This window comes from Anomaloglossus baeobatrachus, chromosome 6, assembly GCF_048569485.1.
Source record: "Anomaloglossus baeobatrachus isolate aAnoBae1 chromosome 6, aAnoBae1.hap1, whole genome shotgun sequence".
Classification (NCBI taxonomy): Eukaryota; Metazoa; Chordata; class Amphibia; order Anura; family Aromobatidae; genus Anomaloglossus; species Anomaloglossus baeobatrachus.
Window position 1 is genome coordinate 481,368,905 of NC_134358.1, and position 24,193 is coordinate 481,393,097.

Genomic DNA, 24,193 nt, shown 5'->3' on the forward strand with positions numbered 1-24,193 from the left:
GAGCAGCGTTTTAATAAGCGAGCTCAGGCAGCCCCCTTTGAACCTGGAGATGTAGTACTCCAGGTCCAGTCACTACCAAAACCGGTAACTAACCTCCAGGCCAGGGGTCCCCGGACTTGGGAACCCGTGACAAGGACTGCCGGGTAAGGAACTTTTTACCTGACCCAAGTGGGCGTCATCCGGACCCATTCCCGGACTGGGGACAAGGGGTGCGCACCTGTGTTTAGCGGTGGCACCAAGGAACAGGTTGTTTGGGTGGGTGCAACAAAAAGTGGCCCGGCCCGTCCCTTTTATATGTGTAACGTTCAAGAAATGTGCCTCCCGTAAGGGAAGAAGTTATTTTATTGTTGACTGTTATTATAATTGTACATATGCCTTTTACCTTTTTCAGTTCAGGTTTAATAAATGGTGGTGGTCGGACAGCCCGCGAACGGTCTGTATTCAACCAAGGGGGAATGTCCGCCCTGGAAAACCAGGTATAGATACATATAGGCCCCCGTATAACACCTATCCCACACAGGGTTAAAACAGCCGACCCGAAGCCCTAGTCACCCCCCTTAGGGCAGGACAAACACACCAGTGGGCGGGACAAGGCAGTTGGGAACACCCACCTAGGGGTCTAGAGAGCCCGGGGCAGGAAAACAGTTCAGTTTTGAGTTGGGAGTGGATGTGTTGTTTGAAGTGGAAGGTCAGATTAACTGACAGACGTCAGGGTCGGAGCCCAGACGTTCTGGCTAGGTGGCAGACGGTAGCCATAGTCGGCAGGAGATGGGAAGACGGCTCGGCAGATCCGAGGTTGACCGGGACAGGGTTGTAGCCCGCTGGTACCGACACCGGAGACCCGACCGGAAACCGTAGCACAGAGGGGGTACTCGGACCCTGAAGCCAGGACTGGCACCAACGGCCTAGCTAATTAACCGATTGAGGGCAAGATTCTAGGTCCTGTCCCAACGTAAGTCCCGAAAAGTAGACAACCACCCACAGAGAAGGATAGGGCCACCGCCAGGGCCTGTAGATCCCACGGGTCAGCGTCAGACGGGCACGGCGCCCAAACAAAGGACCGGGAGCGGACTCCTGTGTTACACACTGGGAAGTCCAACACAGACCCACACAAAGTGCAGAGGAGAGAGACTTTGATTACCAGCCCTGGTGTGGGACCTGATACATCCGTCAGCGGCAGCCGGCCACCATCACCTTGGTTTACCACAGGACTTGTGTGTATTATTCGACCGTGAGTAACATCCCCGACCTGACCGGGTGCGGGGGCCCCTGCAGTCGCCATCCTCAGCACAGAGACACTGGGCCCCGGGGCATCCATCCTTACCCACAGAGGGGTTAACGTCCAGCTGCCATCACATCTCCCCCGGGCTTCCCATAACCGCAGCGGTGGTGCTACATCTCACCACAAACTATAGGTGGCGTCACAGACAGTTTACTCCCATGCCCGTACAAATATGTCCCCATTTTATTTGGAGTGTTCGCGTGACCCCCAAGTCCGGAGAACCCCTCGAGCCGTACTGTAGATCCGGATCTGAGCAGCGGCGGCTGCTGGCATGGGGGCAGTACACATGCAGGGGACACAGCTAGCATGTGGAAAAAGTTGCTCTTGTCAGATGAGAACCCAATAGAACCTTTTGGGCTAATTGCAAAATGCTATATATGTGCCGCCCCCACGTCAGCAGCCGAGCTGCTCGGATCCGGATCCGCTGTGGCCCTGGGGTCGTGTGGACACTCAAATAAAAAGGGATTGTAGTATGTATCAGGGATTGTTGTAGTTTCTTCGTGACGCCACCCACGGTGTGTGGTAAGATGGAGTACCACTGCTGCTATTGCAGAGCACCCGGGGCGGTGGAGTGGCAGCTAGATGTTTGACCTCTCCGTGGGTAGGGGTGGGTGCCCCGAGGCTCAGTGTCCAGAACACGGGGATGATGTATGCCGGAGGTGGCGCGCCGAGCCGGACTGGGGGAAGTTGGTGTACTCACTGTGGAATAATTGCACACAAGTCTGCTGGTAAACCAAGGTGTCAGTGGCCGGCTGCTGTGTCCGGGTGTACTCGAGTCCCACACCCGGCTGGTGTACCAATCTCCCTTCCTCCGGAACTTTGTAATTTTCACAATTCTGGACATCCTCGTATGGAACGGGGAAGTCCGCTCCCAGTGCTGTTTTGGTTGGGAGTCGTGCCCGTGAAAACTGACCCTTGGGATCTCAGTGGGTGTTTACGGATACCCAATCCCCCACGGTGGGCTGCAGTTTCGCTCTATCTGAGCTCACACTTTGGAACAACATCTGAAACCATGCTCCGGGCCTGGTTAATTAAAGAAGGGGCTTGCAACTAACTAGGGTCCAGGTACCCCGCCTGTACACGGTTTCCGGACCGGATCTCTGCTGTCAGTACCGGCGGGCTCCAACCCTGCCCCGGTCCACTTTAGATTTCCCGCGACCGGACTCCCGTCACCTTTGGACACGGTCCACTGCTTGCCACCTAGCCAGTAGCCAAGTCAAAGGTGATGAAGCGGCTGGCTTCACGGCCGCTGGCCACGAAACGTGCGTCAGGAAATATCCCACCACTCCACACCACGGTAATGTCATGCTAATTTGTTCTGGTCTTCTGCTCTCTACTTTTGCCTTTTCAGCTTTTCAGTCATGTACGTCTCCTGTGCTCCTTTTCACAACGGATCGTCCTTTGGGAGTTCCCCCCTATTGCAATCTCTGTGAATCCCCATTGCTGAAACCTTTGGATCAGTTTTTTACACTTATTATTGGCGTTTGGATCTTCCTAGCCATCCACTTTTGATTGTCAACTGATCTATTTTCCATTCTGTGTATAGTATCAACTACCTATACAACTTTAATTGATTAGACTGTTTTTATGGTACAATATACACATTTTTCCCATTACTATTCTCAGCAATGTGAATTAGGTACTAATTCATACAGAGTTATAATTACCCACATGGTCACTTTATCACCTGTATAGCTGAATTGCATTTTAAATTACAATTATCCAGTTTCTTGATCCCCCTTGTCCTCTTGTATACATCCCGTTAATTTCTAAAAATAATTTATGCACTGTGCACTTTTGACTACAAATAAAAATAAATATTTTTATATTCAGCATTTCTCGCTCATTGTCCTCCCAGTACTGTATACTGTATGGCCTTCCGCAGTGAACTGATACAGTTAAAGTCTGCAGTAGAGCAGGAAGACGTGATTGCCCTGCACTACCACTTTCCGTTCTGTAATTCGTAGGTCGATTCATGTCTGTGGTCTAAAGAACAGCAGGGAGTTCACGAGGTGACAACATAGAGCAATGTGATCATGTCATCACGCTTGGACTCTACATGCCCAAGCAAGGTGACATCACCGGATTTGGTCCAGTTTTCCGGCGGACGCCTCAGGATCCATAGGTAGGTGACTATTACATTTTTTGCTTGTGGGGGAATTATTGGTTGCCATTATACAGTGTATGTGGAAAGTATGCAGGGGCAAGGTGCCGCCCCTGTGACCAAATACCCTGCTATTTACATAGGAAATATGAAGGTAATAAAACGTTTTTTATTACTTTCATATTATACAATTTTACAACACAAGGATGGGTAGGGAGGTGTAATTAGGGCACACATGCGTCTGCTGATAGGTCAGAACGCATATTCTAGGTGACAGGTTCCCTTTAAGGGGGAAATACTGAGGCCATTATACAGTAAGAGGAAATACTCTGGGCAGTGGCATAACTAGAGTCTGATGGGCCCCAGTGCAAGATTTGGACCTGGGCCCTCCACCCTGCATGTTACTGAGATGTATGTGACCATGTAGCGTTCTATATATTATACACACAAATGTGTTGACCCCCTTCCATTATGTAATAATGTCCCCATCCTGTAAGAATTCCCCCATCCTGGGCCCCTTTCTTGGTATATATGTCCCCCATCCTGGTACATATGATCACCATTCTGGGCCCATCCTGATATATATCCTCATGTACTGCACCATGAAATTAACGGTGCTCTAAAAATAAATATAATAACAAGAATCTTCCTTTCTTGATGGATTAATGCTTTGTAAGAAGATTGCTCTTGTGCAAGCATAGATAGGTCAACAGGGTTTTCTCCACTGTGACATCGGCTTGCTGGTATTCCTTTTCGCTTTGTTCATTCTATTTTTCTGACCATGATGTCCTTTTCCAGTGATTGCTCTCTTCATCTGATGTGTCCAAAGTAGGCACGTTGTGGCTTGGTGATCCTTGCTTCGAGTATCTGGCTTGATTTGTTCCGAAATTGATTTGCTTGTTCTTGTTGCCATTCATGGTATTGATAACATCCTTTTCCAGCAACACATTTCAAAGGTGTTGATTCTTCTTCTGTCATGTTCTTTATCGTCCAGGTTTTACATCTGTATGTTACTACAGAAAAGACCAGACTGTGTACGAGCCGTGTCTTTGGCACCAGTGAAATGTGCTATGATTTGAGGAACATGTCTAGTGACTTCAATAGGAGAATAGCTATGGGCCAATCAAAAATGACTTCCAGTGTCATAGCTGCATCTTGAGTGATCATTGATCCGAGTAGGTTGGACTTCTAGTTCGTCACCGTCCATCGCATATGTATCCCGGTCAATCCTGGCAGTAGTCAATATCTTTGACTTTTATATTGAGTAGGAGTCCCATATTAATAATAATTTATCCCCTTTCTGGGTCATCCTGGTATATATATTCCATATCCTGTTATATATGGCCCCCATCCTGGTATATATCCCAAATTCTGGTGTATATATGTCCCAAATTCTGTTATATATGGCTCCATCCTGCTATATATATCCCAAATCCTGGTATATATGGTCCCCATCCTGGTTTATATGTTTGACATCCTGATATATGTCGCCCAAATCCCAGCATATATACAGTGCCTACAAGTAGTATTCAACCCCCTGCAGATTTAGCAGGTTTGATAAGATGCAAATAAGTTAGAGGCTGCAAACTTCAAACAAGAGCAGGATTTATTAACACATGCATAAATCTTACAAACCAACAAGTTATGTTGCTCAGTTAAATTTTAATACATTTTCAACATAAAACTGTGGGTCAATAATTATTCAACCCCTAGGTTTAATATTTTGTGGAATAACCCTTGTTTGCAATTACAGCTAATAATCGTCTTTTATAAGACCTGATCAGGCCGGCACATGTCTCTGGAGTTATCTTGGCCCACTCCTCCATGCAGATCTTCTCCAAGTTATCTAGGTTCTTTGGGTGTCTCATGTGGACTTTAATCTTGAGCTCCTTCCACAAGTTTTCAATTGGGTTAAGGTCAGGACACTGACTAGGCCACTGCAACACCTTGATTTTTTCCCTCTTGAACCAGGCCTTGGTTTTCTTGGCTGTGTGCTTTGGGTCGTTGTCTTGTTGGAAGATGAAATGACGACCCATCTTAAGATCCTTGATGGAGGAGCAGAGGTTCTTGTCCAAAATCTCCAGGTAGGCCGTGCTATCCATCTTCCCATGTATGCGGACCAGATGGCCAGGCCCCTTGGCTGAGAAACAGCCCCACAGCATGATGCTGCCACCACCATGCTTGACTGTAGGGATGGTATTTTTGGGGTCGTATGCAGTGCCATCCAGTCTCCAAACGTCACGTGTGTGGTTGGACCAAAGATCGTGATCTTGGTCTCATCAGACCAGAGAACCTTGAACCAGTCTGTCTCAGAGTCCTCCAAGTGATCATGAGCAAACTGTAGACGAGCCTTGACATGACGCTTTGAAAGTAAAGGTACCTTACGGGCTCGTCTGGAACGGAGACCATTGCGATGGAGTACGTTACTTATGGTATTGACTGAAACCAATGTCCCCACTGCCATGAGATCTTCCCGGAGCTCCTTCCTTGTTGTCCTTGGGTTAGCCTTGACTCTTCGGACAAGCCTGGCCTCGGCACGGGTGGAAACTTTCAAAGGCTGTCCAGGCCGTGGAAGGCTAACAGTAGTTCCATAAGCCTTCCACTTCCGGATGATGCTCCCAACAGTGGAGACAGGTAGGCCCAACTCCTTGGAAAGGGTTTTGCACCTCTTGTGACCCTCCACGATCTTGTCTCTGATGGCCTTGGAATGCTCCTTTTGTCTTTCCTATGTTGACCAAGTATGAGTGCTGTTCACAAGTTTGGGGAGGGTCTTAATTAGTCAGAAAAGGCTGGAAAAAGAGATAATTAATCCAAACATGTGAAGCTCATTGTTCTTTGTGCCTGAAATACTTCTTAATACTTTAGGGGAACCAACCAGAATTCTTGTGGTTTGAGGGGTTGAATAATAAATGACCCTCTGAATAAACTTTTCACAATTTAAAAAAATAAATAAAAAAAGAAATAACATTCTTTTTTGCTGCAGTGCATTTCACACTTCCAGGCTGATTTACAGTCCAAATGTCACAATGCCAAGTTAATTCCGAATGTGTAAACCTGCTAAATCTGCAGGGGGTTGAATACTACTTGTAGGCACTGTATGTTCCCCATTGTGGTATATATGATCCACATCCTGGTATTCAGGGCTCCCATTCTGGTATAAATGTCCCCCATCCTGCTATATATGTCTGAAATCCTGGTACATATGGCACTCATCCTGGTATATATGTGCCGCCCCCACACCAGCAGCCGGTGCTGCTCAGATCCGGATCTACTGTATGGCTCGAGGGGTTCTCCGGACCCGGGGGTCGCGAGGACACTTCGAATAAAAGGGGGACGTAATTTTTTTTTTTATTGAAATTTTTCAAGAGAAGAATATATAACATGCATACAGAAAAGAGAAAAGAGGATTTGCCACTACAGTTTGCCTAGGTGGACCACTGCCCTTGGTACATATATAGCCCTCATAATACACTTTCAGACCAATATATACTTTTATTTAGGGTTTGCTAGTTTATCTGCTTGATCTCTTGGTCTCCCAGACCCTTGTGACAGTTTCGTATTTACATGTTGCAGTAGTTTTATTTCTGAATTTGCATAGCTAAGCCCGTCGATCTATATGTTATACCATACTAGAAAGTGGCTATGTTAGAGTGTGTGTCAATATCAGAGCAGAGATAAAAAAGAGAAAATAGCAGAGTAGAGAGAAAGGAGGGGTCGGGAAAACATTCACAAGGGGACTAGGGAGGGAGGTGTGATAACACGCTCCGGGATCGCCTTTGCTGGGTTCAAAGGGCACGTATTCACCTCAGGCAGACAGCCGAATTCAAGGTGTAACTGACGCTTGGTCAGGTTTATTGCAGTGAAGCATAAACAAAAGAAAAAAAAACACCAACAAAATAAATCCTTGCCTGTCCGGCACTAACTATACACAGTGTTATCCTAACTACCAACTGGAGGGCTTCTCCCTTCCAGCTAAACCATACAAACATCAGGCACTGCTCCTCACAAGTGTCTCCTACACAGACAGGCTTACTGTGTTCCCAGATGGAGACCCTCCCCCAACTTCCCAGATTCCTTTTACCTCCGTCCTTCACCTCCCATTAATCCATTAGTAGCCAGGTGATCCTGGCCAGGCTAAGTCACATAGGACCGATACCGGGGTGAGATATACCTGCCCTCATCCACTAAACCCACATGAGTCTCACAGAGGTAAAAGGGGAGTTATAAGTGCGCTGTCACTGGAACAAATCCCGGAAGGCAGGGGACTCCTTGAACATGATCCACGGCTGCCAGAGTCTGATAAACTTCTCGTTGGTGCCCGTAACCCAAGATGAAAGTTTCTCCATATGGCACAAATGAGATAGCTCCGCTTGCCATTCCCCCATTCCAGGGGTCACTGTGGACCTCCAGTGTCTTGGGATGACTGCTCTGGCCGCAATCAAAAAGAACCGCAAAAGGCACTTCTTTTGACGCCCCAATGAGCCGGGTAGAATAGAAAGAAGAGCAATCTTTATGGAGGGAGCTATGTTTTCTCCTGTCATTTGGTTGTAGATTGTAAAAACCTGAATCCAGAAATTGGATATTCTGTTACATCCCCACCAAATGTGTGATAACGTGCCACTACCCAAGCCATAGCGCCAGCACTCCTCTGGGACCGAGGGGAAGGCTCTATGCAGGTTAGCCGGACATTGGTACCATCTTGCCAATAACTTGTAACTCTTTTCCTGGGCATTGCATGCTGCTGAGATCTTGTGGGAAAACACGTACGCTTTTTGTTTTTCATCATCGGAGAGGTTGAAGCCTAATTCCGCTTCCCATCTTCTAATATGGCTAGGATCCCCAGAGTGAAGGTTTCTGTTCATCATGCCGCTAATGAGGGAGATCTGGTGTGACGGAGGCGAACCCCGCAGAAATATACGTTCAAACTGGGTGGGCGTGTCCGGGTAGGGGGGCCGCCCCCCTTTCAGCCAGGATTTCACAAAGGAGCAAAGTTGGATATATTCGAGCCACCTCAATCGTCTCCCCGGGAATGCAGCGTGTAGGTCTACAAAAGAGGGCAAGTCATTGTCCTGTAGGATCTGCCCCAGTCTGATGTCTGATCTCCTTTGCCATCCAAGAAATCTCTCCGCCGTGTACCCTGGGGGGAAGCCCGGATTGACGAACAAAGGTGCCAGGGGAGTGGGCGAGCTAATCAGGCCACCTTTCATCTTTATGGCCTCTCATGCCTCTAATGTCGCTTTGAGCAATATTCCGTTTGGCTCCACCTGCCTCCTTATGTCCTCTATTTCTTTTGGCATCAGCCAGGGAAGTGAACCAAGTGGAACCGGGGAATAAAGCTGTTCCAAAGTCACCCACTGCTTGGTCTCTCGGTGGAATTGTGACGCCCTGGGCAAGCCAGGGGTCACAGGTCATTGCACCACCACACCCTACATCCCAGTTAGGAACACCTAAGCTACCAAAATCCTTGTTGCCTTCCTCCAGGGGCTGATGTTCACACCAGGGGGTGGGCCAGGCGGTTGGCTCCGCCCACCGAGGAGTTCACAGCCCTGGAGGCGGGAGGAACCAGGCAGTCAGCTCAGGGAAGAGCTTGAGAACGGAGAACAGTGAGGGAAGTGAAAGGAGAAGGAAGTGGTAGAAGAGCTAAGTGAAAGCGAAGTGGTAGTGGAGCAAGGAAGAAAAGGAACAAAAGTGTACGTAGAAAGACCTGAAGTTAGTCCAGCTAAGTGCAGGACAAGTCAGCAAGGTCAGCAACAGCGGTGATCGTCTGGAGGGGGACTGCTCGGAGGTTGCTGGAAGGACCGCAGTCGAGTAGTGGCCCGGCGGTCTGGAGCAGTATACGAAGGACAGTCAGCACCAGGGCAGGGGCCTCTCGGACCCCGACAAGGCTAGGAGTCGCCATAATTTGCCGAATCCGTCAGTGAAGGGGACGTCGATCCCCCAACAACCAAGTCCCGATTGAAGACAACCGTCCAACCATTAGTGAGGAACACCGCCACCGCCAGGGCACCAGCTCCTCAGGGCCAGCGTCTGCGGGCAAATTAGGGCTCCTCCGGCCCATATCCAAGCCGGGGAGCGGGTTACCGGTGGGAACCCATCGCTACCAACTTAGAAACATCAGGTGCAGGTCAGAGGGACATCACCGTTACCTGCTGGGAGAGCAAGTGCAGCCGTCCGTGGGAACCATCTTTCCAGCCCTGTGGTTTACCGTAAAACTGTGTCAACGTCTCAGGCTGAGTGAGTACCACAGTGCCGCAAGGCACAGTGCTGCCCCCGCGTCCCTGCGCCCACCAGGCCCTGCACCCTTCCACACCATCACTGGGCCCCGGGATCCCCAACCCCTACCCACGGAGAGGCAACACAACACCTGGCTGCTCCGCATCACCACTCCCGGGATCCCCATATTGAGCAGCGGTGGTGCTACGAATCACCACAACCGTGGGTGGCGTCACGGACAATCTCCCCAACAAAACCTCTTTTCACTCACGGGCGAGGAATGCCGCTCGAGAACCCCCGGGATCCGGCCCACCGCTCGAGCCACCACTGAGCAGCAGCAGCCGGACCCGAGCAGAGGGGTGAGCGCGGTGCCGGCACCCTCCTCCCCGCCCGCAACAGAATCGCCAGTCTACCAGTCTGGCCACTAGAGCAGCACTATGATAGGTACGCAAGTCCAGCAAACCGGCCCCCCCCCCTCTGTTTGGGCCTGGTCAAAGTCTGATAGCTAATCCTTGGTTTTCCCCCTTTCCATACGAAGCGTACCAATGTGGACCTCAGTGTGTTGAAGAAGGCCGGAGGGGGGTTTATAGGTATTGTCTGTAAAATGTAGAGGAATCGTGGTAATATATCCATTTTAAAAGCGTTTATGCGCCCGAACCACGAAAGGGGCCGTTTGTTGTATTCTTCCATGTCCTTTAGGGTTCTATTTAACAAGGGTTGGTAGTTTAAGGAATAAAACATCCCCAAATTGGATGGAATCGATACCCCTACATATTTTATATTTTATCGAAGATGTCTGCCATCGAAACGGGAATTTTTCTTTTGATATGGAAACTTCTTCTGTTTTAAGGGAGATGTTTAATGCCTCTGTTTTGGAGTAGTTTATTTTAAAATTGCTCAGATTTCCGAATCGCTCGAATTCTTTTAGTAGGGAAGGGAAGTTGATAAGAGGTTGGGACGTGTAGAGCAGGAGATCATCCGCATACATAGCTGTCTTAAATTCCCTATCTCCGAGGTTCAGACCGTGTACACTGGGGTTCTGTCTAATGGATACCGCAAGGTGCTCCATAACAATGATATATAAGAGAGGGGATAGAGGGCATCCCTGGCGGGTACCGTTTCTAATTTCCACCGGGTCAGAGAGGGCCCCGTTAACCCTGACTCTGGCCGATGGTCTGGAGTATAATGCCATTATCTTGCTCACAAAGTTCGGGCCTATACCAATCTGCTTTAATGCTGAGTTCATGAATCCCCAGTGTACTTGGTCGAAAGCCTTTTCTGCGTCTATTGAAAGAAGCCCTAGGGGCTCTCCTCTCGATGTCACTCTGGCTATTAGGTGTATTGTCTTGTTCACATTGTCTCGGGCCTCCCTACCCTGCATGAACCCAACCTGATCTGTGTGTAATATGGATGGCAATAGAGGCGCCAACCGGTTGGCCAATACTTTCGCGAAGACTTTTACGTCAATATTTATTAGTGAGATCGGGCGGTAGTTGGCCACCAGTGTTTGATCTTTTCCGGGTTTAGGTAAGACCGTGATATGGGCTTCTAGTGATTGTGGAGTAAATGGGGACGACTCGGATACTGAGTTATATACTTTTGTGAGGAATGGAGTAATTTGAGTTTTGAAAAGTTTATAAAACGCTGGGGAGAACCCGTCTGGTCCCGGGCTTTTGCCGCTTGGAGAGTCTTCTATTGCCCTGGCCACCTCCCCCTCTCCAAATGCCGCGTCCAAACCCCTGGCGTCTTCCTGGTCTAATGTGGGTAGGGCTGTCTCTGTAATGTATGAATCCATTCGGGTCTGTAGATCCCGCGGAGCCATTTCGGAGAATTTACCCCGAATATTGTATAGATCTGTATAATATTCTTTAAAATGGTTTAAGATTTTTACGGGGTCTTGCGTGTCTGTTTCCCTGGGTCTTTATTTTAGTAACATGCAAGGCTTGGTTACGCGGGTGTAATAGACGCGAGAGTTGTCGCCCGCTTTTGTCTGAGTGGCTGTATAGTAGTCTTTTAAATTGATTGTGGAACCTAAGAAGCCTACAATCCAAAAGCTTCTTTAATTTATCTCTTGCTGTTGTGAGGTTGGCTAGTACATCCGGGGAGGGATTAGATTTGTGTGTTGTCTCTAGTGTAGTGATCTTTTGGAGAAGCTGAGCTACCTCCTGGGCTCTCTCTTTTTTGATCCGTGTCCCATGCTTTATTAGGGTCCCCCTTATCACACATTTAAATGCCTCCCACTGAAACGGTAGGGGTGTGGAGTCCGCTGCGTGGGTGGCTATGAAGAATTCTATAGACTCCCTCAAGTCTGTTACACATTGTTCTTCTCTCAATAAGGAGTCGTTAAGCCTCCACGTCCATGCTCGGTTTGGATAATCCGGCGGAGAAATTTCCAAGAATACTGGGGCATGATCAGACCAGACCACATTCCCTATGGTAGCAATCGGGTGCCACGAAAGAACTCTCTGGCTGACCAGGATAAAATCGATGCGACTGTAAGTCTGGTGGGGATTGGAGAAAAATGTATAGTCCCTGTCTGTGGGGTGCATAATTCTCCAAGCATCAACCAAGTGGAGATTGGCTAACTCACGTTTCAGGGCATTCAGTCATCTCAGAGGTATGGCGCTCCTCCCCGTCGACATGTCCATTGTGGGATTTAAAGCAAAGTTAAAGTCACCTCCTAGCAGCACCTCCCCCTCAGCGAATTCTGATAGAACCTTTAAAAAAGAGCGGCATGCGTTAGTTTGGTTAATATTTGGTCCGTACCAACCTGCAATTGTATAAACCACAGAGCCTATTTTGATTTTTAGCAGTGCGTATCTGCCTGCCTCATCTGTCTTGGAGTCCAAAATCGTGTGAACCAGGTTTTTGTGTATTGCGATTGAGACCCCTTTAGATCTTGATTCATTGTTCGTGCTGTAGGTACCAATGTGTAAAGTATCTATTGTGTAGTTTTGGTATATGGTCCGTTTTAAAGTGCGTTTCCTGAATGATAAGAATCTGGGTTCTTTGTTTGTGCATCTTGTATAGGATATGTGACCTCTTTTGGGGCACGTTGAATCCCCTAACATTTAGTGAGCCTATTTTGAGCCCCGGCATTCTGTCCCAGTGCAGCGCTACCTCCTAAGGGAAAGAACACTACGGGCAGTAGGGGGTTTGATGAAGGGAGGGGGGTGGTGAAAGAAGTATAGAGGTGTAAGTGGAGAGGAAACTAAAATTCCTTTAGGAGGAAGAAGAATGAAAAAGGAAAAAGAGAAAGACGAAGAAGTCAAGGGTTCAGTACCTCAAGCTGACCTTTATCTCCCTAACTCTACTCCAAGGGTGTGTGAGGAGGGAAGGGGGAAAAAACAAAATTAGATAACTTTAAGTTCTCCCCCCTCTTACCCTCGACAACCAGAGAAAAGGGTAACAATATTTAACTAACTAATCCTCGCAACGTGAGGATTGGTACCCTCTATGGGGGTTGTGCTTTCCAAGGGGAGAGCCTCCCCCCGAGCCAAGAATTTTCAAGACATGTAAACTTAACGGTATATTGTTGAAAACGTTTGAAGAAATGCCCTATAAATGTGCCAATGCTGTGTAACGGTACCGGGTTCTTTCTGTTATGCTTTCTGTGTGGGCCTCATTTCGGTACATATACTTATATACTGTCACGCTCCCCGGGTCCTCGGCTCCCCTTCCCGGGTCCCCTGCCCCGCTCCCCGGCTCACCTGCCACGCTCCCCGCGTCCCAGTCCCTTGTGCCCGTCCTTCCTGGGCTTCCTGGCCGCCGATCCCGGCGCCCGACGGCCTCCCAGGCCCTGCTCGGCTCCCCTGCGTCCTCCTCTCAGCCTCCTTCCCTGGCTTCTGGCACCCGGGCCGCGCGCACGCGCATTAGGGCGCGCGCGCGCGGTCACTGACCCTTTCTTAAAGGGCCAGCGCCCATTAACAGGAAATGAGGTTAGACAGGTACGGGGTATAAAGGGGGTTCTTGTCCAAGGGGGCGGGGCCTGATCTTCGTGTTTTCTGAGCTAGGAGTCAGGTCTCCTTGTGTTTTCCTGCCATACTTACGTATCTCTCTTCTAGAGCTGATCCCGCCTCGCCATCCAGTCCTGCTGAATCCCGAGCCCCGCACGCTGTCCGTCTGCCATCTGACAGTCCGTACCATCTCGGATCCCTGCGGTGACCTGTCATCTCGCTCCCAAGGTTCCGGACCCCGCCTGACATCATCTCGGCCTCCGAACCTGAGCTACGTCACCCGGACCACCATCTGTGACTCCGTGGTCCCAGGGACTCCTTCGCTACCTTCACTTGCACGGACTGTTCTGCTGCCCATCAGTGCTTCAGCTACCGGACTCCCTACCACCATCTTAGAGTTCGGTCCAGTCGATCCACCTCCTGGGTCTGCCCGACCGCCCGGCCCTGACAGTAAGATCAGGCCATGGATCCCGCTGCAGCACTATTGGCCCTGCAAGAGGAACTCCAACGCCAGCGTGAAGTCCAGACCCGCATGCTGCAATTTATGACCTCCGTGGACACTCGCCTGTACACATTACAAGCATCAATGACGCCTGCAGCACCCAGGTCTCCCACTAGGCAATCCACGGCTCCCGCACCAGTGGCAGCCGCGTCGGATGCTTCCCGACTCCGTTTGGCGTCACCTCCTCGTTATGCTGGAGATCCCAAGACCTGCAGGGGCTTCATAAACCAATGCTCCCTTCACTTCACGCAGCTGCCCCATCTGTTCGCCTCCGACCAAGCCAAGGTCGCCTTTATAATGTCTCACCTGGAGGGCGAGGCACTGGCGTGGATGAACCCCTTGTGGGAGAAGGAGGACCCCATGACCAAGGATCTTCAAGAGTTCCTGCAGGCCTTTCGCAGTACCTTTGACGAGCCGGGACGCGCCTCTGCGTCTGCTTCATCACTTCTCCGCCTACGTCAAGGAACACTGACGGTGGGCCAATACGCCATCCGTTTCCGCACTTTGGCTTCTGAACTCGGGTGGAATAATGAGGCCCTGACAGCCGCCTTCTGGGAAGGACTGTCAAGTCGCATCAAAGATGAGTTGGCGGGTCGTGACATGCCCTCCACCCTAGATGCCCTGATTGCCCTAGCCACGCGAGTGGACATTCGTTTTCAGGAGCGCTCCAAAGAGCTGGTTCGTGAGCGACGTGCGGTACGGCACTCCTCTCCGCCACAGAAGTCCTCTGTGCCACAGTCATCTACAGCTGGGATTCCTGTCCACGAACCCATGCAGGTTGATCGAGTACGACAGTCTGACCAACGTCGAGCAGAGCGGCTCGCCAAGGGCCTCTGCTTTTACTGCGGAGGGGACACACATCTCCTACGCTCCTGTCCGGAAAGGCCGGGAAACTCCAAAGCCTAGGGTTGGTAGGAGAGGCCACCCTAGGTGCTGGGACTCTCTCCGACCCAGTTATGTGGACGGTACAAGTATCAACAGGAGAGACGCGCTTCACGGCTGAGGCATACCTCGACTCCGGAGCAGCAGGCAATTTTATCCAGCAGGCCACGGTGGACAAATACCAGCTGCCTGTTACTCTACTCGAGAAGCCCCTACTGATTGCCTCGGTGGATGGGAGACCCCTCTCTGATACCATCTCCTGGATCACGAAGCCGGTGGAACTGCGTATCGGTGCTCTGCACACCGAGAACATCGCTCTCTACGTCCTTCCACACATGTCCCACCAAGTCCTGCTGGGACTTCCTTGGTTGCGAACACACGAACCCTCAGTCAACTGGGGTACTGGCGAAATCACCCGTTGGGGCTCTGCCTGTCATGAGAGATGTCTAAAGTCTATACAACCAGTCCGACGACCTCCGGTTCCTGAGAACCTACCGGGTCTGCCCTCGGCCTATTGGTCCTTCACGGACGTTTTTGACAAGAAGGAGTCTGAGGTACTTCCGCCACACCGTCCCTACGATTGCGCCATCGACCTGCTCCCAGGAACAACACCACCTCGAGGACGGATATATCCCTTGTCTCCAGCCGAAACCAGGGCCATGTCCACCTACATCATGGAAAGCCTGGCAAAGGGATTCATCCGGAGATCCTCCTCTCCTGCGGGAGCAGGCTTCTTCTTCGTTAAGAAGAAAGAGGGTGACCTTCGCCCATGCATTGACTACCGGGGCTTGAATCAGATTACTATAAAAAACAAGTACCCCCTACCGCTCATCCCCGAACTGTTCGATCGGCTCAGAGGAGCCCGTGTGTTCACCAAACTGGATCTTCGGGGTGCCTACAACCTAGTTCGTATCCGCTCTGGGGACGAATGGAAGACCGCGTTTAATACTCGCGATGGGCACTATGAATACTGTGTGATGCCCTTCGGTCTGTGTAACGCTCCTGCCGTATTCCAAGAACTGGTGAACGACATTTTCCGGGACCTCCTCTACGTATGTGTAGTAGTTTATCTGGATGACATTCTTGTTTTCTCTCCGGACCTCCAGACCCACAGAGAGAACGTAAAGCTGGTTCTACAAAGACTGAGAGAGAATCGTCTCTACGCCAAATATGAGAAGTGCGTCTTTGAGCAGCCTTCTCTTCCTTTCCTGGGATACATCATCTCGGGGACTGGGCTGCAGATGGATCCCAAGAAGGTCTCCGCCATTCTCAACTGGCCTCCCCCTTCTGGGCTGAAGGCAATCCAACGGTTCCTGGGATTTGCCAACTACTACCGCCAGTTTATTCCTCACTTCTCCGCCCTGACTGCTCCTCTCTCCGCTCTGACCAAAAAGGAGGCTAATCCAAAGGACTGGTCACCTGCGGCCGACGCCGCATTTTGCTCCCTGAAGCGAGCATTCGCCTCCTCTCCTGTACTCCACCGACCAGAGTTAAACCGCCAGTTCACCTTAGAGGTGGATGCTTCCTCCTCAGGAGCCGGAGCAGTGCTCATGCAAAAATCCTCCTCCGGGAAGATGGTGACTTGCGGTTTCTTCTCTAAAAGCTTCTCAGCACCTGAACGTAATTACACCATCGGTGACCGAGAGCTATTAGCGGTCAAACTGGCTCTGGAGGAGTGGCGCTACCTCCTGGAAGGAGCAGTGTACCCCGTGATTATCTACACGGACCACAAGAACCTGGAATACCTGCGGTCCGCTCAGCGACTGAACCCACGGCAAGCCAGGTGGTCCTTATTCTTTGCCAGGTTTGACTTCCAGCTTCATTTCCGACCCGCGGACAAGAATATACGCGCTGATGCCTTGTCTAGGTCTCTCATGCCCCTGGAGCAGGAGGAAGAGACTATCCAACCTATCATCTCTCCTAACAAGATTGTTCCGGTGGCTCCTGTCACTCTGGCCCAGATACCACCCGGGAAGACCTATGTCTCTGAGACCGACAGGGAAAAAGTGTTACACTGGGGTCATGCCTCGAAAACAGCCGGCCATGCAGGCCAGAAGAGAACATGGGGTGCGATTGTACGCCATTACTGGTGGCCATCCCTTCGCACGGACGTTGCCGCCTTTGTCTCTGCCTGCCCCTCTTGTGCCAGGAACAAGACGCCCAAACACCTGCCCTATGGCCGTCTTCTGCCTCTGCCGATACCCTCAGTTCCATGGCAACACATAGCGATGGACTTTATTACGGACTTGCCAGTATCCTCCGGACACACAGTCATATGGGTCGTGGTGGATCGGTTCTCCAAAATGGCTCACTTCGTCCCTATGCCCGGACTGCCCTCTGCTCAGGAACTCGCGGAAGCCTATATACAACACATCTTTCGCTTACATGGCTTTCCTTCCCACATCGTGTCCGACAGAGGAACTCAGTTCACCTCCCGCTTCTGGAGGGCTCTCTGCAAACATCTGGGAGTGACTCTGGACTTTTCTTCCGCTTACCATCCTCAGTCTAATGGCCAAGTGGAGAGGGTCAATCAAATCTTGACATCCTTCTTACGTCACTATGTCAACGCCCATCACGACGACTGGTCCACGCTTCTGCCTTGGGCTGAGTTCTCCCATAACCACCACGTCAGTGAGTCGTCCTCCAAATCTCCCTTCCATGTCGTTTACGGACTACAGCCTTCCGTCCCGTTGCCTATATCCCCTTCTTCGGATGTCCCTGCTGCTGATACTGTAGCCCGTGACTTCGCTACCATTTGGGACTCTGTCAAGGCGTCCCTTGGGCGCGCTTCCCAGCGGATGAAGAAACACGCTGACAAAAGGCGTCTAGACCCTCCGTGTTTCTCTCCTGGTGACCTGGTCTGGCTTGCTTCCCAGTACATCCGACTGAAGATTCCTTCCTACAAGCTGGGTCCTCGCTACATCGGGCCGTTTAAGGTCCTCAGCAAGATCAATGAGGTCTCCTACAAACTGAAGCTTCCGGCCACGATGAGAATACCCAACTCCTTCCACGTCTCTCTCCTCAAGCCGGTGTTCCTTGGTCCCTTCTCCGCTGCTGCCAGCCCGGCTCCTCCTCCTATTGCTGAGGACGACATCTACGCGGTAAGAGATATCGTGGCCATGAAGACTGTTCGTGGCCGGCAGTTCTTCCTGGTGGACTGGGAGGGGTATGGTCCTGAGGATAGATCCTGGGAACCCAGGGAGAATGTGGGCACTCCTCTGATCCGTGCCTTCATGTCTCGGTTGCGGGGAGGGGGGCGTGGGGGGGGGGGTACTGTCACGCTCCCCGGGTCCTCGGCTCCCCTTCCCGGGTCCCCTGCCCCGCTCCCCGGCTCACCTGCCACGCTCCCCGCGTCCCAGTCCCTTGTGCCCGTCCTTCCTGGGCTTCCTGGCCGCCGATCCCGGCGCCCGACGGCCTCCCAGGCCCTGCTCGGCTCCCCTGCGTCCTCCTCTCAGCCTCCTTCCCTGGCTTCTGGCACCCGGGCCGCGCGCACGCGCATTAGGGCGCGCGCGCGGTCACTGACCCTTTCTTAAAGGGCCAGCGCCCATTAACAGGAAATGAGGTTAGACAGGTACGGGGTATAAAGGGGGTTCTTGTCCAAGGGGGCGGGGCCTGATCTTCGTGTTTTCTGAGCTAGGAGTCAGGTCTCCTTGTGTTTTCCTGCCATACTTACGTATCTCTCTTCTAGAGCTGATCCCGCCTCGCCATCCAGTCCTGCTGAATCCCGAGCCCCGCACGCTGTCCGTCTGCCATCTGACAGTCCGTACCATCTCGGATCCCTGCGGTGACCTGTCATCTCGCTCCCAAGGTTCCGGACCCCGCCTGACATCATCTCGGCCTCCGAACCTGAGCTACGTCACCCGGACCACCATCTGTGACTCCGTGGTCCCAGGGACTCCTTCGCTACCTTCACTTGCACGGACTGTTCTGCTGCCCATCAGTGCTTCAGCTACCGGACTCCCTACCACCATCTTAGAGTTCGGTCCAGTGGATCCACCTCCTGGGTCTGCCCGACCGCCCGGCCCTGACATATACATCTTCCGCCCCACTTGCCCTTTCGCTCCCCCGTGTTATTCTCGAGTATTGATCTAGGGTGACCGGTCACCGTGGGTCCGTTCTCCGAGGTAACTACCTCCAAACCTTAGCAGGTATTCAAATCTAAGTTGACTCAGGACGCACGTGACCGGCCCCCGTAGCCCGACTATCAGCAGGACATTTTTACATTATCACTGTATTAAAGTCCAACCACTCAGAACCTTGGTCATTACTGCTCCATTTCCTCCCGTCTCGGTCTTCTCCCTGGTTTTCTGCGCCGTTGAGGTTGCGGGCGATTTGGACCATTCTCCTGTAGTCCTGATGGTAGCTCCGGCCACTCCGTTATCTGGACCTGCGGAAGATTCAACACTGCCGTAAAGTCCTGGAGGCCTCTGGGATGAGTAAGCATGTGCATCCGGCCCTCTCGATGTACTCTCAGACGGAAGGGGAAGCCCCATGTGTAGGGTATGTTACGCTCTCTCAGAATATCTAGTAAGGGCCTCAAGGCTTTTCTTTTCTGTAGGGTCCATCTCGACAAATCCGGGAGAATCTGCAAGTGGGATCCCTGGAAGCAAATATCTCCCGCCGCCCGGGCTTGTGTCATTATTGAGTCTTTCACTTGGTATCTGTGGACCCTGCAGATTATATCCCGTGGGTAGTTTGGGTCCACAGGTTTAGGGCCCAAGGCTCTATGGGCTCTATCCAGTTCCAGATGGGAATCTCTGGGGGAGCCGAGCAAGGGGTTAAATATTTCTTGAAGTGTTGTATGCAGCTCGCCTGGGGACACAGATTCTGGGATCCCTCTAATTCTTATATTGTTTCTTCTTCCTCTGTTCTCGGCATCATCTATCATATCTGCCAGGTAGTGAAGTTGAAAAGAGTGATCAGACATGTCCTCTTTTTGTGTTGTGATTTGGGCAGACAATGTGGTTGTGGTTGCCTCGACTGCTGTTACTCTTGCATCCAAGTGCTGGACCTCATCTTTCAACACTGTCAATTCAGCTTTATATGATTTCTCTAATCTTTCCACATACTGCTCCATGTCCTGTTTAGTTGGGATGTTCCTAATATGGGCAGCAAGGCTTTGAATATCCATGGCCAGCGTGAGTCCCCCTTGAAACCCCCCATTGTTGTCTGTGTCAGTCTCTGTGCTTTGGCATTGAGATGTGAGCTCACTACTTGGTGCTGTACTGGTGCTTAGCATTGTTGTGCCTGCAGACTTCTGCCCCACCTCATAGTGAGCTTCTGTGTTAGGTAATTTGAGATGCAATAGGGAACTTTGCTGGAAGGAGCTGTGTGTTCTGATATCTGCTCCACCATTCCCCCCCTCCCCCATCAGGAACGTGCTCCTGGTGGTTATCTCCTGCTCTGAATTGATCCCTGTCTGGCATGTGCCTGCTGCATTGTTATTTAGAGTCAGTGTTTGTGGCCGATCCGTCTGCCCCCTGCTGCTGCTGCACAGCTTGGTCGGCTCCTGTATCTCCCCTGACAGGGACTCACATTCATTTGGTGACCATGACGCTGCAAGCTGTGCTGTTCCTGAGCTCACTGCGCCATCTTGCTTCCACATGGACGCTGACTCACCGCCCGTTGGGGTTTCCTACATCTCTGGAGTCACTCGGTCAGAGGTATGTGGAGCTGTGCTGGGTGTCACTTCTGCCGCCTATCGGTTCACAGCACTCCTCAGAGATGTGCGCTGATGGGTGGTTGCTGTGTCCACTGCTCTGTCCTCCATGACTGCTTGCCTGGGGCCTGTGAGATACCGAGTTATGCCTCCAGTTACTGTTGCAGACTGTCCCACAAGTGCTGCCTTCGGTCCCCGTTTCTTCTTGATTCCCATGGTCCGGTTTTGGGCTGCTTTGCTGCTCTGTTTCACTGTTAGTTCTTGGCTCGGGCCAGGAGCTGTGCTTACACACGTCTTGTCTCCTCCATGGCCAGGCCACGCCCCAGGGGGACGTAATTTTACGGGATTTGCTATAAACTGTCTGTGACGCCACCCACGGTGTGTGGTGAGATGTAGCACCACCGCTGCTGTTATGGGATATCCACGGGAGATGTGATGGCAGCTGGATGTTAACCCCTCCGTGGATAGGGATGGATGCCCCGGGGCTAAGTGTTGTGCAGGGTTGCAGGGATCAGCACACTTACAGTTCGGTTGTCCTCGTGCTGGATGAAGCTGCACTGATGTGTGGAGTCACTGGTTGTCGTGGTGCTGGATGAGGTTGCACTGATATGTGGAGTCAATAAACACACAGTTCTTTTGGTAAACCAAGGTGATGGTGGCCGGCCTCTGCAGACGGGTGTATCTGGTCCCACACCTGCGATGGTGGTCAATGTCACTTCCCTCTGCACTTTGTGTTTGCGGTGATGGACTTCCCGTTGTGTAACGTGGGAGTCCGCTCCCGATCCTATGCTTGGGAGCCGTGCCCGTCTGACACTGACCCTTGCGATCTACGGGCCCTGGCGGATGCCCTATCCCTCTCGGTGGGTGGTTGTTTACTTTTCGGGACTTAGGTTGGGACAGGACCTAAAATCCTGCCCTCAATTGGTTAATTAACTAGGCCGTCGGTGCCGGTCCTGGCTTCAGAGTCCAAGTACCCCCTTGTGTACGGTTTCCGGGTCGGTTCTCCGGTGTCGGGACCGGCGGGCTACAACCCTGCCCCGGTCCACCTCGGATCTCCGGCAGCCGTCTTCCCGTCTCCTGGAGACACTGCCACCGTCTGCCACCTAGCCAACATGCCAGGGTTCCAACCCTGACGCCTGTCAACTTGAGCTCCAGCCTGACACTGACTGCTCTGCACTTAGACTTCCACTTAACTGACTGTTTTTCCGCCCCAGGCTCTCTAGATCCCCAGATGGGCATTCCCCATCCACCTGGTCCCACCCACTGGTGCGCCTGCCCCACCCTAAGGGGGGTGACCAGGGTTTCAGGTCGGCTGGTTTAACCCTGTGTGGGATTGGTGTTATGCAGGGGACTATGTGTGTGACTATCTGGTTTTGCCAGGGCGTCACATATATGTTCCCCACTCTTGTATACATATTCCCCATCTTGGTATATATGTCCCAAATCCTGGTATACAATATGTCCCCCGTTCACCATCCCAGCCCATACTGGTATATACAGTATGTCCCCCGTTCACATATATATGTCCCAAATACTGGTATATTTGGCTCCCATCCTGGTATATTTGATCCCAATCCTGGTATACATAATCCCCATCCTGGGATATATGTCCCCCATTCTGGTATACATAATCCCCATCCTGGTATATATGTCCAAAATCTGGTATACATCCCGCATTCTGGTATATATGATACCCATCCTGGTATAAATGTACCCCAGTCTTGTTGACATGGCCCAAATCTTGATATATACAGTATGTCCTCCATCTTTGGCTCATCCTGGTATATATGGCCTCCATCCTGGTATATATGTCGCAAATCCTGGTAAATATGTCCTCTATCCTGGGCCCCTTCCTGGTATAAATAGTCTGTGTTCTGCATAAAAAACAAACAAACACTCTACTCACCTTCCTCAGCTTCCCTGCAGCGCATCGTCCGCTTCTACAACACAGGAGCCATCAGCTGAAAATGGTGCCATGGCGCACAATATCATTGGCATGCACCTTCAACCACTGCTCGCTGACATAAGCTGCTGGACTCTGATTGGCTGGCAGTGCGCACTGCAGCGCAGGGACCATACAAGTCTCTGCGCCGCTATTCACTTTAGCTGGATGTGCGTCCTTTTACGCACATCGAGCTAAAGTGGGCACTGGGGTCAGCGCTGCCCTGTAAAACCAGGCTCGGTCATGGTTGCAATCATTGTGACACTGATCGTTACGCCCCTGACTGGGGGCCATTATACAGTGTGTGGGAAATACTAGGACCATTATAAAGTGAGTGAGGGATATACTAGGGGAAAACATCTTGATGATCCCCAAGACATTTGGAAGAATACTCTGTGGACTGACGAGACAAAAGTTTAACTTTTTGGAAGGTGTATGTCCCATTACATCTGGCGTAGAACTAACATAGCATTTCAGAAAAGGAATATCATACCAACAGTAAAATATGGTGGTCGTAGTGTGATGGTCTGGGGCTTTTTTTGTTGCTCCAGGACCTGTAAGACTTGCTGTGATAAATGGAACCATGAATTCTGCTGTCTACCAAAAAATCCTGAAGGAGAATGTCCAGTCATCTGTTCGTGACTTCAAGCTGAAGCTCACTTGGGTTATACATCAGCACAACAATGATCCAAAACACAGCAGCAAGTCCACCTGGCCTAGTCAAAGTCTTGAACTTAATCTGCTGTGGCATGACCTTAAAACACCAAGGTTACTTACCGGTAGCCAGTTTTTCCAGAACCCATGACAGCACCACATGAGAGAAGGATCCGCCTAGCGAGGACAGGAAACTATTCTGAAATAAAAGGGCGGTACCACTCTCCCTCGTCAGTTGATTACCGAGAATTGAGAGGACCTCCAACAAACGTTAAAACTTAACTCCACCACCAACTATAACACACACATGCACACCCAGAACAGTGCACACCAAGGATGAAAAAGGGAGGGATTATATGAGTGATGTTCATGGGTTCTAAAAAAGCCAGCTACCGGTAAGTAACCTTGGTGGTTTCCCTTCACCCATGACAGTACCACATGAGAGATTTTCAGAGAACCACTTGTTTAGGGAAGGACCACCGCCTCAAGCACCCTTCTACCAAACTAAAGATCCACCGAGAAGGATAGATCCAACCGATAGTGTCGGAAGAAAGTAGATTGTGAGGACCAGGTAGCGGCACTACAAATCTGGTCAATAGATACCTGCGCCTTTTCAGCACAGGATGTTGACACCGTTCTGGTGGAATGGGCCCGAATGTCCACAGGATCGGTCGCACCACTAGATGAGTAGACTAAAGCAATGGCCTCCCTAATTCACCTAGCAATAGTGCTCTTTGATACCCCCAGACCCTTTGTACTACCCTGAAAGGCTATGAATAAGGATTGCGTTTTCCTCACCGTATGTGTCATTGAGATGTATTGAAGGGGGGTCCTCTGCACATCTAACGTGTGAAACCTGCATTCTCCCAAATTGGTGTGATTGCTGCAAAAGGAGGGTAGAACTATTTCTTGCGACTTATAGAAATGAGAGGTGACCTTTGGGAGATAAGCCGCGTCTGGCCATAAAATAATCCTATCATCGAAGACTTGAGTGTAGGG